Below are 17263 nucleotides of genomic sequence, written 5' to 3'. Positions count from 1 at the left end.
TCGATGGATAGACCATAAACCGTTCTGTCCCTATAAAGTAAGGATTTTCATGCCACCTTTTCCTGCGCTTGCCTATTCACCTCTAACCTGGCAAGATAATTTTATGCCAATCTAACTGGTTCAAATGCAGAACAATTTGACAGATCGGAGTGTGTATAACGCAGAGCATGGCATGGCCCATGCCGGGTCGGATGCCAGGCATTGTTCCAGTGATCTGTTCTGCGAGGCAGGCGTGAGCCACTCCCCCCGATCCGACTAAAACTAGACGTCTATAAACTACAGGTAAGAGGATAATGAAAAGGAGCGGGCGAGAATATAGGTAAACTCCACAGTAGTCAGGTAGAAACATTAGCAGCGGTAACAGCGAGGGATAATGTGTGTGGGCAGGACTATCTGTTGTTAAACTGACTGAGGACAGTTAACAGTGAGGACATGAGGTAAAACACCAATCAAGAGCTGTGGCAACCCGCTACTGGAGCAAGTAACCACACTGACAACACTACAGGGTATGAGCACTGTAGATAGCGTCTATTTCCCATATACCTGCTATGAAATCGGGCTACAGAGGTTTTGCTGTGGCAGATTTGATCCAGTTGGATTTCATCTAATTTATTTTAAGGAATTAGTATTAGTATTTAGTATTTTATTATTTTATTTATTTCTATAGCGCACCAGGCCCAGGGGCAACCGGGCGCTTAACTTAGTTACAACAAGATGAAAGCATGACAAGGCAATGTGACAGAGTATTACAAGATTATTACAGGAAGATTTACAAAATTTACAAAATATACATTCAAATGAATATCGATAAGGCAGTGATTTACAGGATAGTTAATAAGGGATGCAGAGTAGGTCAAAGTGCAAGTAGGGCAGTAAGCTGGTGTTAGCAGTCTTGGGCGGATAGCCATGCTTTGGTAAGGTATTTGAATTTCAGGAAGGAAGGTTCTGCTCTAAGGTCATTGGGGAGTGAGTTCCAGAGTTTGGCTGCCAGGATGGGGAAGCTGGTTCCACCAGATCTTTGGAGATTAAAACGCGGGATGTCAAGGCAGTTGGCTTGGGCCGCTCTGCGAGGTCTGGTGGAATTGTGGAAAGAGAATCTGTTTGCCAGGTAGCGAGGGGCTTGGTTGTGGAGGCATTTGTGTGTGAGAGCCAAGGACTTCAAGGAGATGCGCTGTGGGATAGAGAGCCAGTGCAGGTTGCGCCTGGTGTCAGATATATGCTGGCGCCTAGGAATGTTAAGGGCCGCTCTGATCGCATTGTTTTGGACAATTTGTAGCTTGTTTAAGTTGCGGAGATTAGTACCTAGATAGAGGGCATTACAGTAGTCAACCTTGGATAGTACAAGGGTCCTGGCCAAGGTTACGCAGTTGGCAGTGGTTAGGAACGGGCGACAGGCGGTGATGAGCTTGCAAGTATGCGCTGCTGCAGATGAGACTGCGTTGGATTGTCTAGTCAAGGATAGGGTTGAGTCGATGTAAATCCCTAGGGTTTTCGTGTCCTTAGCAATCGGGATGGTGTTCCCATCAATGGTGAAAGACTTGAAGGCAGGGTCAAGTTTAGTGAGTTTTTGTGGTGAACCAAGAATGAGGAGCTCTGTCTTTTCATCATTTAGGCAGAGGCCGTGCTGGGCCATCCACGCTTGGATGACCTGGTAGATGGCGTTGATGGCAAGGGAGTCAGTTGTGTAGTCTCCAGTGATGGGGATTAGTATCTGTGTGTCGTCAGCGTAATTGGTATACGTGACGCCCAAATGGTCCAAAATATCAAAAAGGGGTTTGGTAAACACGTTATATAACGTGGGCGAGACACAGGACCCTTGAGGCACACCACAAGAGACCGGAGCGGGTGGTGCGGCCGCAAGTGGGGAGAACACACGCATAGATCTATTATCCAGGAAGGATCTGATCCAAGTGGCGGCATTTTCTGAGAAGTGTGCGGCTGATTTGAGGTGATGGCAGAGAATTTTGTGATTGACAAGATCAAAAGCAGCAGAGAGGTCCAGGAGAAGTAATAACGCCAGTTTGCCTTTGTCTTTGAGATCTTCGATCTGCGTTTTTAAGTCAATAAGGGCGGTCTCAGTGCCATGGCGAGGCCGGAAGCCTGATTGCCTGAGTCCCAGAAGTTTATTTGATTCAAGGTATTCCTGAATTTGTAGGTAGGCCGCGCGGTCAAGGATTTTTAGTAAAAAAGGTACAGTGGTAATTGGTCTGTAGTTTGTGGGTATACTGGGATCGAGGGTAGGTTTTTTCAGAAGCGGGATGACCCATGCATCCTTAAGATTGTCCGGTACAATCCCAGAGCTAAAGGAGGAGTTGATGAGCGTAGTGATGAAAGGTGCTAGGTCGTGAGCAGCTTCCTTAATAATAGGTGCAGGACAAAGGTCACCCTGACAATTGGACGGTTTAAGGCTAGTGATAATCTTTTCCACTTTGAGAATGGAGAGTGGAGAGAAGCTAAAAGGAGTCAGAGAGTCTGTGATAGAGGGGTTTATGGTAGATATAGGGATCTGTAGAGGGTTGGATTGAAGGCTAGATTGTTTGTTGTTGATTTTAATTTGGAGAGTGGCAATCTTACCTAGGAGAGCTTCTTGGATTTTGGAGCACCAGGTGCTATCTTTAGTACATGTGTCAGGTGGGGTAACAGGAGTTTTAAGTTCTTTTAGGATTTTAAACAATTCTTTGGTGTTAGATTTGGCTTGCTCGATGCGTTTGTTATATGTGTCTTTTTTTGCCTGGAATATAGCTTCCTTGTAGTTAAGGGTGGCCAGGAGTACGCGTGATTTGTTAGCTAGAGAGTGATTGCTTCTCCAGTGGGATTCTGCAATTCGTTTTTCTTTGCGTAGTGCTCTGAGATGGGGTGTAAACCAGGAGTTTAGGTGGGCTCGAGGTTTAGATTTTCTCAGTTTCGAGGGTGCAATGGTGTCTAAGGCTGTAAGCATCTCCCGGTTGAAAGTGTCGACCAGGGCCGTAGGGTCAGAGCATGATGGATCCCGAACATTAAGAGCTGGAAGGAGGAGGGGGAGGAGTCTATCGCAGGTAATGTTGCGTTTGTTACGGGTGGCCATAGCCGGGGCAATGTTGTGAGGGAGGCTGATAGGTTTGGACTCAATATTGAATGTAATTAAGTTGTGGTCTGTCCAGGCGCACTGTTGGTTAGAGGTGATGTTGATGGGACAGTTTAGGGCGGCTAGCCAGTCAAGGGTTCTGCCCTTGTTGTGGGTAGGTTGGTTTAGGAACTGAGTGAATCCAGCATTAGTGAGGATGTTGTCAATAGACGAAGCAGCGGTGTCCTTGGGGTCGTGGAGGCCTAAATTGAAATCCCCCAGTATCATGACCTGGGAGGTAGCTTTGGTGTTGTGTGTGAAGATGTTGGAGAGGTCCTCCGCGAAGGTAGATAGTGGGCCGGGTGGCCGGTAGATTAGATGAAAGGTGATAGAATGGTTGGGTGTGAGAGCTAGTTTAGCTGTCAGTGCTTCCAGAGTGGAGGAGTGATGTGTGGCTGAGAGGTGGAAGTTCAGAGCGTTTTTGTGGATGATAGCGATGCCACCTCCTTTAGATTGGATGGAATTACGGTCATGTCTGATAATGTTGTAGTCAGGAGGGATAGCGAGGGAGAGAAGAGGACCTGAAGCTGGGTGGAGCCAGGTTTCAGTGATTGCTATAAAGTCGAGGTCAAGGTTGAGGATCAAGTCAGCTACTTCTAGGGCGTGAGCCGGGAGTGATCTGGCGTTGATTAGCGCGCCTTTGATGTTGTTTAAGTTAGGGGAGTTGGAAGATGGTGGTAGATTAGGTGAAAGTGTAGGTGGTGACAGAGGGAGAGGCAGTTTGATGCAGTGAGCTAAATGATGGGAAGCGTGGGTGAGACGCGAGCCAAGTCTAGCATTTCTCAAAGAGATAGAGCAGGGTAGGTTAGGTAAAGGTCTGGTGGCGAAGTGCTGGATCCAGAGGGCTGGGTTGTTAAGATAAGGGTTGGTGTGGTGAGCGTGGGATGGCATAGTTGAGGTATGATGCAAGTAAGAGTGGTAGATAGAGGTGGTGGTATGGTATAGTGTAGTGCAGCCAGGGTGCAGTATAAGGATGAGAAGGGTAGGCAGCAGTCTGGTCAGTAGGGTACTGAAAGAGTACAGTGGTGAGTTTGCAGTAGTTAGACTGTTGGTGGGGGGCATGTTGACCTGGTAGAGTCTAAGCGCGCGTAGTCTGGTAAGGAATGCGAGGGCGACCATATGACATTTACACAGTAGCACTAGTCTGTTAGTGACCAGGGGCACAACACAGTTGCAGTGGTCAGTTAACGACCATAGGCACAGCGCAATTGCAGTGGTCAGTTAGCGACCATAAGGCACAACACAATTGCAGTGGTCAGTTAGTGACCATAAGGGACAACACAGTTGCAGTGGTCAGTTAGTGACCATAAGGCACAGCACAATTGCAGTGGTCAGTTAACGACCATAAGGCACAACACAATTGCAGTGGTCAGTTAACGACCATAAGGCACAACACAATTGCAGTGGTCAGTTAACGACCATAAGGCACAACACAATTGCAGTGGTCAGTTAACGACCATAAGGCACAACACAATTGCAGTGGTCAGTTAACGACCATAAGGCACAACACAATTGCAGAGGTCAGTTAACGACCATAAGGCACAACACAATTGCAGTGGTCAGTTAACGACCATAAGGCACAACACAATTGCAGTGGTCAGTTAATGACCATAAGGCACAACACAATTGCAGTGGTTGGTTAACGACCAAGGGCACAGCCAGTAGCAGTCATGAGACATACCACACTAGGGCAGAAAGTGACTGTACTATTGAGAGGTGGCAGTAACGCAAAGAGGCAACAGAGTTGGAGGCATAAGTGTATGTAGCAAACAGTTATCGAGGGTGAAGAAAGACCGAGTTTAAATGTTTGTGATTGCGGAGTAGCAGAAGACATACCAGAAAGCACAATAGTGTAGACTGAGGGTAACCCCTCTACTCACAATGGATTAGAGGTCCAAGTAGACACTGGCTCCAAGGCTCCGGAGGCGAACAGGGGGCAAACAGGGGCCTTAGTGCGGGCCTTTGTTGAGAGGCCGGCGTTCCCGCCTGCCGGCGGATGTAGTGGCGTGGATAAGCGAGGCTTAGCCTCGTTGTGGCGCCGCGATGCGCCCGGCATGCGGGGGTCAGGCAGGAAGTAGGACAAGGCCAGGCAGGCCTTCGTTGCAGCTTACCAGCTGTTGCGGTATCCGACGATGGGGAAAGGGCTCCTGCCCTCTTCCCTTGGATGGGGCAACGAAGTGAGGCCAGTCAGGCTCTCAACAGGCCTTTGTATGGCCTTCGTAAGGGCCGCCGGCAGATCCGCCTGCCGGCGGATGTAGTGGCGTGGATAAGCGAGGCTTAGCCTCGTTGTGGCGCCGCGATGCGCCCGGCATGCGGGGGTCAGGCAGGAAGTAGGACAAGGCCAGGCAGGCCTTCGTTGCAGCTTACCAGCTGTTGCGGTATCCGACGATGGGGAAAGGGCTCCTGCCCTCTTCCCTTGGATGGGGCAACGAAGTGAGGCCAGTCAGGCTCTCAACAGGCCTTTGTATGGCCTTCGTAAGGGCCGCCGGCAGATCCGCCTGCCGGCGGATGTAGTGGCGTGGATAAGCGAGGCTTAGCCTCGTTGTGGCGCCGCGATGCGCCCGGCATGCGGGGGTCAGGCAGGAAGTAGGACAAGGCCAGGCAGGCCTTCGTTGCAGCTTACCAGCTGTTGCGGTATCCGACGATGGGGAAAGGGCTCCTGCCCTCTTCCCTTGGATGGGGCAACGAAGTGAGGCCAGTCAGGCTCTCAACAGGCCTTTGTATGGCCTTCGTAAGGGCCGCCGGCAGATCCGCCTGCCGGCGGATGTAGTGGCGTGGATAAGCGAGGCTTTGTGCCACAAATATATGTGGGGCTGGGTTTAGGTGAATAAATAATGTAGTGGGCTTATGGGGGGTGCAGCTTATGCAGCAAAATCTACCACAAATTATTTTTTAGATGAAATCGAATTTGATAAAACCTTTTTGACAAAATCACATAGACCCATGAAATCAACCCTGCTAATGGCCGTCTTCAGGTTTACTTATCTCGCTTTTAGGAAACATTTTTAGGAAAGTTTCAGGAAATTCATACTGTGTTATTAACTGAGGTGAAGACGGAATTTTAGGTTTACTGGATGAGGTAATCATAAAGGAACTAAGAAGGAAATCACCTTGTTGAAAAATTGCTAATTTTGTGAAAACAAGTAACGAATTTTTGTATAATAATTTAGATTTATTGTATAATGATAGTAGATGACTAGATTTGGTGTTTTGAAAATTTGATATGTTTTATGAATATTTTGTAAAGTTTCTTACGAAACTAAACAAATAAAGAATATTTTTTTTTTTAAAACGGATCTCAACGAGAACAGTTTCTTATGTCCAACGAGAAGTAGAGAATGCAACACCATGCAGCTTCCCCTAGAATCACATGGTATTGCATATGCTTAATTTAGTGGTTTGTAATGCACATTCCCCTCTCGAAGAGGCATGATTTTAAGACTTTCGTGATCCGCAGAAGATTCACAATTTGATGACGTTCCAGTAGACGTTGGTCCTTCTCTTGCGCTGACGGCATGAAGGGGTCCTTTGAGGAGGCTAGCCACTCGTGCTGGTCTGCATGCTGGGTATGGTTACACTCACCTCCTTCCAGGCTTCATTCCCTAACACCCCATTCTCACCAATCACCTCAATAACTCGCAGTGGTCCCGTGCCCAATGGGACATCTCCTGTCCTTATTCCCTTTTCTCGCCTAGACTCCTCCTTCACCTGCTCACGTTGCTCCTCGATGTTCTGCCACATCCCTGTGCCTCCATACCTCCCTCAATTCTTCTCCTCCTTGCCTCCTGCTTCTCTCTGTCTTTGTTTCCACCAACCTCCTTCTCAATGTTCTTGCCCTCCTCCTGAAATCTCCTCCAACTTTTTCCTCATGGCTCTCCACCCCACTCCCACTTTTGCTGTTACCCGCATCCTTCTTTATATTTCCTCTACTCCTTCTTATCCGCTCTCTTCCTTTATTTTTCCTTGGTAATGTGTCCCTTCTTCTCACTCCTCCCCTCGTCCCTGGTCTTCACCCCCTCTTTACTCTCCACCTCTTTCTTCCATGCCACTTATCTTCTGGCTGCCCCTCTCAGGCCTCCTTCCTTCTGCCCCACTTCATCGTAATCCTGCTTTCGCCACCAGCCGACTGCTAACTCGTTTTTCCTCTGCCTCCAAACACCCACACTGTTGTTTGGATGATAGGATGTGAATGAAAAAGAAGGAAAAACTTCTGAATTGACAGCTCCTGAAGAAGGGCACAATTATTTACTGAAACGCGTAGAGTAAAACAACATATATGAAGAAGTTATTGTGTTTGATATGAATTGTAAATGATTGATGATTAATGCTCTTTTGGACTTATTGAAATTCACAAAATAATATACAGAGTGTGAAAGGTGTTACTAGTTGACAGATTGTTAACATATGAAATACGTTTTAGGTTTGGAAATTAAAAAACTAAAAGTGAGACCACTCTACTTTTATATACATAAAAAAATGTATTTCTTAAGAACAATCCAATCTCAGTTGTTTCTTCCTTTATTATATAGAGCAAAAGGAACAAAGAAAATGAAATCAAGTTATTGATTGGGATTCCAGTATAAATAGGTGTGCAGGGGACGGGAGTGTTCCACAAGCTTGTGGACGCCTGCTGTTCTTTTTTTAATGATGGGCACTAGTCCCATCCCCTGGGACCTCCCCTGCTTAACATGTTCTACTGAATAAATTAGGAGTTGCTCAAATGGATTGGTGCATTACACACTAAGGGTGCTCCATGGCCACCTGTGCCCAACTCCTCAGCACCGCAGTAGGAGCCTTTGGGTAGGCTGGCTGGCACCTTGGAGCCCCACTACACGCATGTGCCAAGCAGGGCTGTAACCGCTGAGATCCGCACTGAGCAATCCCTCGACTTTAACTTTTCTTCAATAATTTATACTGCGCTAGCCATGCACCCGAAGGCTGAAGGGCGCCAAAAGTACATACACCACAAAAAACCTAAACACCACAAGAGTGGCAGAAATCAGCTATAAGACTAAACAACTTAAAAAATGAATTAAAAAGCCATGTCTTGAGTTTTTTATTAATCCCAGCTGATATTGCTTGCCCGCACATGCATTTCAGTGGACTGAAGACTTCTGACTGTATGATTGCTCGAGCGTGTTGTTTAATAGTGGGGCGTAGTGTTTCTGCAGTCAGTCCGAAATGTCCTGGACCCAAGTGCGCCCAAAATCATTCTGTCATTGCGGGCAGGATTGGGGAACCTCAGCCTCCTCGGCGTCTCTTCTGTAACCGTAGCAGGAGTTGTATTGCCCGAACTTCCCATGGGAGATGGTGGTCATGCTAACCCAACATGGGGTACTAATGCATTAGAGGGTCTATTCATGCTGTAAGCTCCCCTAAAGGACAGGGGAGTGTTCTCACCCCCTGTGATGAGCCCCTGCCGAATAACTAAGACACGGTGGGGTAGGCCAGGGGCTCCCCCCAACACTGTCCCCTCTAAAACCCCAGGTCCAGCATTGTGTAGTGGGCAGCGGCACCTAGCTCCCTGAGCCACCACATCCATTACACCAACTTGTCACATGTTCTAATGATGCCACAGGGAATATACAATACAGTATGGGGTAGCGGTTTATGAAACCTTAGTATGGTGGTGTATGTGAAACCTATGCTGGTCCGATAGCACAGCAAGTAGAGCGCTCGCTTTGACATCTGTGCAGATGCCAAGGCCAAACTCAGCCTTTCATCCTTCCGAGGTCGACAAATGAGCACCACACGCTGTGGGTAATAACAAGCAGCGCTCAGATACCTGAGGGTTCCTAGCACTATATAAATTTTCAAAATCATTATTAGTAGAGCAGTCAGCCTTGCAGCTGGTTTTGGGGCACAGTCCATATTGTGTACTACTGTGCATAATTGTGGCAGAATCCCATTTGTCATTGTGCTTGTTGGGGAAACTGCAACAACCTCATTGGCTCATTGTGTGTCAGTGGGCCTCATTACACGGTAACCATGGCTACCCCCTTACCGCCTTCCAGGTCCAGGTTCTCAGAAAAGGGACTTACCGTTGACCTTTGCAGTACCAGTAAGTCCCCATTCCAGGAACCATTCCCCATTCCCATTTGAGCTCAACGGGAACGGGAATGGTGCAAGGGTGACCAGACGTCCCGGTTTTCCCAGGACAGTCCGGGGAAATCACTCTCCATCCCGGGGTCCCGGGAGTTTTTTCATTTTGGAAACCCCAGCCAGGGTTTGCATGTTTGGGGGGCTACGGTAATTAAAACCATAACTATTTTTCACAACACTTTCAGAATTTTGAAGTTGGAGGTTTGACTCGAACCCCCAACCTCTCAGGTACAAGTCAGAACACTTACTGACTGTGCCACAGAGACTGGCATGGAAATTATTGTACAGCAAGCCATGTAATATCAATTAGAGCTAACGCTCGTTTTGAATTAACATGCCACGATTCACAGACAAAACTGCAGAAATGAGATTATATACAGTTTATAGAAAGAGAAGTGCTGGAAATATGGTTGGGGGTGGTTGTGGGGGCGTGTTGGGGGAGGAGCGGTAATTGGTGGGCTGCGATGGGGTAGTCCCTCTTTTATGTTGTTGGCCGTCCCGTTTTTTTGTTTTGAAAATCTGGTCACCCTAGATGCTGCTAATAATGGTACCGCAAATTGCGGTACCCTTATTAGCTCTGAAGTCCCTCAGCGGGTCCCGTCCTTAACGCCTGGTTAGACCAGGCGTTAAGGACGGGACCCGCTGAGGGACCTCGTAGTAGGGCGGTAGGGGATTACCGGCACCGGTGCCCTTACTAGTGCCGGTAATCCCCTACCGCCTACCGTGTAATGAGGCCCAATGTATCCTTCAGTCAATCCGCTTCTCTGGCTCGCCGTAGCTTCTGAGCACACGTGTTTACTACTTACTACTGCTCATTCACTGTTTCACTCTCTTCTGCTAAGAACAGGATACTCTAGTCTAGTGACCAATGACCCAAGATAAACCTTAGAATTGGACTGGGATGTTGGAGGTTGTCTCCCAGCATGCATTCCATTTCTCACTCTCTAACTCCGTTGGTGACGGTGCGCTAAGTAAATACCTTTAACATTAACATTAAAGCAACTTTGCCACGCATAGTTGCCATTTCCAACCACCCCTTTGCATCATTTCCTCAGACTGTTTCAACGGAAATGCTCGTCCCTTCAGTTGCCTGGACTATTTAGGTGTACATTAACTACCTCACCTGTCATATTTAACAATTGCTGGGTTTACTCCACATGTGTACACCCAGACTGACGAGTGCGTGCGCGCGCGCGCGCCAGTTCCCAAGACCCTTCACACCAGATATAAAAATATGAAGTGCTCGTCCATTTGCATCTACTGTTGCACACACCAATGAGACTCTCTGTCGCGCCCTCACTCCATCTCCAAGAGCACACCTGCAGCTTCAGGAGATCTCAGAGGAGCTGGTTGATGGCCCCCTTGAACACAAGTAGCCTTCGAGTAAGCGTGCTGACAGCTGGCCTCCTTACAAGTTTGGTGATGCGGTAAAAAAAAGTCATTGTAATTCCTTTACTGACACTTTTCCTGCACTGCCAAATTATAATTGTTGACGGATTTACCTCAGAATACCGCCAAACCCATAACGAGGCCCAGTATACTTTAGCCACCAAACTGCCATGTTGCCCAGTATGACATGCTTTTAAAATGCGTGTGGTGGATTAGTGTGGTGGAGGGGAATGCTGAAAACTGTGAATTATGGGACATTTGGTGCTTTGTATTGTTAAGTCAGTCAGCATAAGCATTATTATTCAATGTGCCTTCATTCTATTTTATAGACCGTTGCTGCCATCTTTTGGGTACAATTAGTAGTGCAGGCAGGTCTTACTCTTTTCTGATGTAGTCTATTTGGAACCAGCCACAGTCTGCTGTGTTTGACTTTAAAGAATTAACTAAGGGTGACAAGAGGGCAACTTTCACTGACTTCTGAAACGTGGGTTGATGACATCACACCTGTGTTTTAATTTGTCAGCCTGTCTGGACCGGTGTGAGGATTTACCACATGGGGGTTCTGTGGTGTTCAGTGTTGTTGAACGGAGGTGGACACGTTGCTGGGAGACAGCGGAGTGACATCAGACTGGACCAATTACAGACTGTGTGACTTGACAGTTGAGCACTGACAGTTGGAGATTGAATCGGAAGTTGACTGGGGGTGACGAGGGTAGTTTTGGTTCAAGTAATGAAAGATTTCAAACATGTCCCAGGACTAGGGCTCCCCCATCAGGAGAGAGCCTGGGTCTCACCCCCCACCCGCCCCATCAGGTAGGGAGAGAGTCTCCAACATACTATTACGGACTAACTGTTGTATGCCTCCCAAGCTCTCTGAATTAACTCTCCCAAGCGGGACACTAGCTGTTGGTTACCTCGGCTGGAGCCCCTGGCAGGACTTTGGTATCAGAGAACGACCAGTATTGACCTGTCAAATTGGCTTTTAGAGTAACAGACGTAGAAACTATGAATTGAATGAAGAGGGTGATATTCCATATGCAATAGCACCGCTGATTAAGCAAAAACACCCAATCCAGAGGCCCAGATGTTATCGCTATTTGCACCCTGGGTTTTTATTCCAGGATGCTGAGAGCAATCATTTTGTTTGAATGAACGGGACCTGCTTTCATGGCGTCCCGTTAATTCAAATAAGAACATATCTAAGATGGCCACCATGGAAATGGAAGGTGGGGCAGCATGCTGTGCTCCTTTTCCATTTCTATGACGCCCGGGACGTTTCCCAAACTTCTATTGCTAATAACCTTTCACTCACCATACGAATTTGGATGAAAGGGTCCAGTAATGTCTGGCATGGGCCCCTACTAAGTGAAAAGTTTGGGTTAAACGCATTAAAAAGTACAAAAGTTATTAAGAAAAAAATAGAAATCTGTCTTCGGCCTACTCTCCTTAATTTGCCCATAGGGAAATACGTGCTGCTTCCTTTGAACACCTATAGCACATAAACCACTGGACGGATATGCACCAAATAAATAAAAGACTTGGGCACAAAGTGCTGCAAATGTGCATAGTTTTGGTTTGGGGTAAAAAGGAGATGCCCTCTGAGCCCAAAAAACCTGTATCAATCTACCATGGTGCATCGCAGTACTGAGTCTTTTCAGAAATGAAAATCCACCATTTTTCTTTGCTTTATGCAAGTGATTTCTGCAGTAATTCCGTTCGAGAGAAGCGGAAAACCAAAAGTGTTCAAATGGTATTTGGAGGAGGGAAAGGGTTGGTTTTATATCAGGGTAGAGGTGGGGCGGGGGAAACAGGGTCACAGGTGAAGTGGCAAAGTTAAGGGTGCGGTAGAGCCAGGTGAAGCCAGACACTTTTCGTCTTACCGGGGGAGTCCCGTAGGAATTCTGCAGGATTCCTGTGGAAAAATGTTCAAAGATGCTCTTAAAAAAGTGTCACCATGAAACCAAAAGTGTAAAGGGGTAATAGGAGAGGGTAGGAGAGGATTTCCACAAGGGGGGACCCTGAAAAGGGTAAGGGGGCACATGTTGCAGTGAGGATCAGTAAGACCCCTTCCCGTTGTAAATGAAAAACAACATCTTGTTTTTTAATGGATGCAAGCAGTTTTTTCAGTAATTTCAAGGTAAATTTATTGAAGAACAAAGGAAGGCGCTCTAAACACCAAGTGGGTCGTTTATTAAAATAATGCTATTTGTATGCAGGGACCACCACGGACTATTGGGAGGATAGCTCAGCGGCAACGTACTCGCCTTGGAAGCAAAACCACACAAAACACAACACAGGTTCGATCCGCGCTCAGAAACCTGTGGTTATTAAGCGCGGTATAAATAACTTATCATATCATATTAGTACCTGTATTTTCGTGAAGAGCGAAACCATGAGAAATTGCCTTTTATCTTCATTTTGACTGTGTTTAAAAAAATATATGTAAATGCTGCCTGCAAACTCCTCCCTGCCCCCAAATAAAAAAATGCGTTTTTAGGTAAATAAATGTTGGGAAAAAACTGTGAAAAAAACGGCGATGTAAGAACATAGAACCGGCCCTGAGAATGACATAGAAAAGTGTACGACATTGCGTAAACTTGCCCATCGACCTCTGACCAGCTCCCAAACTGTATTTTTCACTCCGTGAAGCCAGCCCCGTTACGCCATTACCAGCCTCTGACATGGTGCCAGCCACATGCCCTGTGAGAAGGACTGTTGCCAAGTACTTCCTGTGAGACATGAAAGCAGTTCGCGATTCCAGCCCTGGAGGGGGGGGCGGGGGTGGAGCATAAGAGAGAAGTGACAAGCAGAACAGACCGCAAGCTTCTGCGTACCCCACATGCACACAGAAAGCAGTGGCTGTCAGTGCTGCGGACGCCGGGAAACCAAAGAACAGAGAGAGAGAGACGCTGGCAGCACACACATGAAGGAGGGAGCCATGCCGGAAACAGGCACCTAACCCCAAACCGACGTCCGCACTATTTGCAACTTGTGCCTGCTTGGCCATCGTCTCCCCACAAAACTGATGACACCAGGAGTGGAAGTGGGCCCGAATACAAGAGACCAATCATTTGGCCCGATCAATGAGCCCACCCAGGTGTTCACTGTGACAAAGTGACCTCTAGGTCATCATCACAAGGACCTGGGAGTAATATCATCAGGCAGGGGAGCCGACTTATGAATTTCCCGGGGGGGGCTCAAATACAGGAAGTGACATCACTGGCCATGACCGAAAATGTGCATATTGTCGCCAACTTGGTGCAACGGCGCGCAGGGGTGGGGTCGCGCGCAGTGCAGAACAGTGGAAACATTGGCTAGCATGTACTGCATATACTAAAGTCAAGAAAGAAGGAGATTTAAGCCTTCAAGTTGCATTCCAGTAAGCTATCACTGCCCCTACTCCACCCCTCTATAATCATCCAGGTTGTAGTAGCCCTCCCTCAAAAGGCAGAGCAACATGGGAGAATGAAATGATTGCTAAACAGAAGGTACAGCTGCAAGGTGGAGTACCACCACCACAAAAAAAGTTCCCAATTCAAGGGAAACGAGAAGTAAAGACGTTTACCCATTAAAAACTACCAAGCAAGTGCTGCTGTAGAGGAGAACAGGTGAACTGTTTTTATTGCAGCACCTTCCCCAGGCTAAATGTATTTTTACGGACAACAGTTCGTTGAATAAATTCATCTGCAATGGCCTCAACATCCAGATGTGCAGCTTCATCTTTGTGTCCATGCAGCAAAGCAACAGCATTTAATCGAGCTTGGCCCATTGTAGCCCTCAGGTAGGTTTTGATGCGCCGAAGGCATGAAAATGAACGCTCCGAAGAACAAGAGGATACAGGGATGGTTACTGCAATTTGAAGCAGTCGTGCCAGTTCTGGGAACAAATTGCGCATAGGACGACCCCTTTCACCTTGGAACAAGTCAAAGACATCCTGAAAACACATAACCGGAGTCTTATCCCTCTGTATAAGTTCAAGGAACATATTTCCTGAATACATCTGAGAAAATGTTGTATATAGATTCCAATAATCCTCTAACCCAGTCTTGCAAAAAAAGTTTTAAAAAAATAAATAAATAAAGGATGTTAGTGGATAATGCGTCAGCACTGGGGATATCACCAGGATAATATTGCTATAGACTAGTGACGCTTGCTAAACTAAACCAATCCCTTTCTTTACATCTTTACATGTGTCTGCCTGCATGACAACACTTTTAAAGTGCGCTTTCTTTGCATATGTTTAGGCATTTGGCATTGATGGGCCACCTGGTGGGCAAGTAACGATCCCATCAGTGCCAAACACTTAAGCATATGCAAAATACAGGGCGCACCCGAGAGCAAGACAAAGCAGCAATTGCCGTCAAGTGCTGCAGCAGCCCAGTGCAGGACGCTCTGTGCGACGTGTAATGGGCTTAACAGCAATATAAACAAGCCCAATTACACGCGCACAGACGGTCCAACAAGCGGACAAAAACCGCGACAAGCGACCTCCAAATATTATAAGCGACTTTGGGCAAAAACAAGCCCAAAGTCGCTTATAATAAGCGGACCTGGCAACACTGGTGGAGCACTGTGTGCCCTGGAACCTCGCCCACCCCCTAACCATGGCAACAAAATAAAAATAAAATCACTTACCTGCTGCTGCCGTTTTCCGAACGTTCTGCTCTCTCTGCTTCTCTGGATGGAAACGTCTGCTATTGCTGCCGCTGCCGCTCCTGCTTTAAACATGGGCGAACCGGAAGCAAAACACAGAAGCTTCCGGTTCGCCCCTAAGCCCTCCCCTCCAGGACCATACACCAATAGGAGTCCTAGAGGGGAGGGGGCTTAATCCGACATTCTCGCGCTTTTACCCGGGCCAGATTGAAGTGCTGCAGTATCGATGGAAAGGGCCATCGATACTGCATCACTTCTCTCTGGCCCGGGGGGGGCTCAGCCCCCACTCGATTTTGCCGGGGGGGGCTCGGGCCCCGGAGCCCCCCCGTACTCGGCGCCCCTGTCATCAGGGCCTCGAGGTCAGGCAGGACGCGTATAAACATAATAAAAGGACAAGTTTCCCAGACCATTGTTAAGGAACAAACAAATAAGTCTGCATCTCCCAGAATACCCCTCTCTCACAGAAGGAAATACCAAGAGCAGTTCCCGGAAGCCAAAGAAAAGTCAGAGAGAGAAAAGGTCCAACCCCAGGCCAAGGAGAGAGTGGAACGAGAAAGGTTTGAATCCCTGACCAGTTAGAAACAGGGAGATGGTAGAGAAAGGAACGGCTGAGGAACTGACAAGGGAAAAAGGCCCGGCAGACTCGGGACCCACGTCTGGGCATACCCGTCCCACTCGGGGTGACTTTAGCAAAACAGAAACGTGATGGCTGGAAGGTTTTGAATGAATCATAACCACGGGCAAAGCTCTGGGCAACCCTCCCTATTGTCACCCCGAGTGGGAAGGGTATGCCTGCTGGGCCTAGAGACCCAAGCTACTCCTCACTGATGATGCCCAACAAGGCTGAAACATGTCTGGGGATGCTTGTGGTCTCGTGCAAAAGGGATGTGACCTAGCAGTTCGGGCTGGACTACCCCTTTGGGGGTGGGACCAAGCCTGATTTGCATATGGTTTTTCCCCTTTTGTAATGGCTTGGCAGGCGAAGAACGATGGTCTGGAGGGTTGCCCAGAGCAATGCCAGAGGTCAAGATTTATTCTAAACCTTCCAGCCATCAACTCTTTTGTTTTGCTATTGTCACCCCGAGTGGGAAGGGTATGCCCAGACGTGGGTCCCTTGCCTGCTGGGCCTAGAGACCCAAGCTACTCCTCACTGATGACGCCCAACAAGGCTGAAACATGTCTGGGGATGCTTGTGGTCTCGTGCAAAAGGGATGTGACCTAGCAGTTCGGGCTGTACTACCCCTTTGGGGGTGGGACCAAGCCTAATTTGCATATGGTTTTTCCCCTTTTGTAATGGCTTGGCAGGCGAAGAACGATGGTCTAGAGGGTTGCCCAGAGCAATGCCAGAGGTCAAGATTTATTCTAAACCTTCCAGCCATCAACTCTTTTGTTTTGCTATTGTCACCCCGAGTGGGAAGGGTATGCCCAGACGTGGGTCCCTTGCCTGCTGGGCCTAGAGACCCAAGCTACTCCTCACTGATGACGCCCAACAAGGCTGAAACATGTCTGGGGATGCTTGTGGTCTCGTGCAAAAGGGATGTGACCTAGCAGTTCGGGCTGGACTACCCCTTTGGGGGTGGGACCAAGCCTGATTTGCATATGGTTTTTCCCCTTTTGTAATGGCTTGGCAGGCGAAGAACGATGGTCTGGAGGGTTGCCCAGAGCAATGCCAGAGGTCAAGATTTATTCTAAACCTTCCAGCCATCAACTCTTTTGTTTTGCTATTGTCACCCCGAGTGGGAAGGGTATGCCCAGACGTGGGTCCCTTGCCTGCTGGGCCTAGAGACCCAAGCTACTCCTCACTGATGACGCCCAACAAGGCTGAAACATGTATGGGGATGCTTGTGGTCTCGTGCAAAAGGGATGTGACCTAGCAGTTCGGGCTAGACTACCCCTTTGGGGGTGGGACCAAGCCTGATTTGCATATGGTTTTTCCCCTTTTGTAATGGCTTGGCAGGCGAAGAACGATGGTCTGGAGGGTTGCCCAGAGCAATGCCAGAGGTCAAGATTTATTCT

At 47.9% G+C, this 17263-nt stretch overlaps 1 protein-coding gene across 2 annotated transcripts in view; it reads right to left on the bottom strand.

Moving 5' to 3' along the window:
• Positions 1 to 17263, bottom strand: part of TNFRSF13B (TNF receptor superfamily member 13B) — a 124025-nt gene that overhangs the window by 93894 nt on the left and 12868 nt on the right. The window contains exon 1 of one of the 2 annotated variants that reach the window (XM_069643089.1): positions 15230 to 15378. The exons of the other annotated variant lie outside the window; for it this stretch is intronic. The gene's annotated coding sequence lies outside the window, so the exon portion shown is untranslated. Of the gene's footprint in view, positions 1 to 15229; positions 15379 to 17263 lie in introns of those variants that run through there. 2 annotated transcript variants of the gene reach the window in all.

Source organism: Ambystoma mexicanum, chromosome 2p, assembly GCF_040938575.1.
Source record: "Ambystoma mexicanum isolate Mex_15411 chromosome 2p, UKY_AmexF1_1, whole genome shotgun sequence".
Taxonomy (NCBI): Eukaryota; Metazoa; Chordata; class Amphibia; order Caudata; family Ambystomatidae; genus Ambystoma; species Ambystoma mexicanum.
Note: the sequence above shows the minus strand (reverse complement) of the source record. Positions and strands in the feature narration are given on the sequence as shown.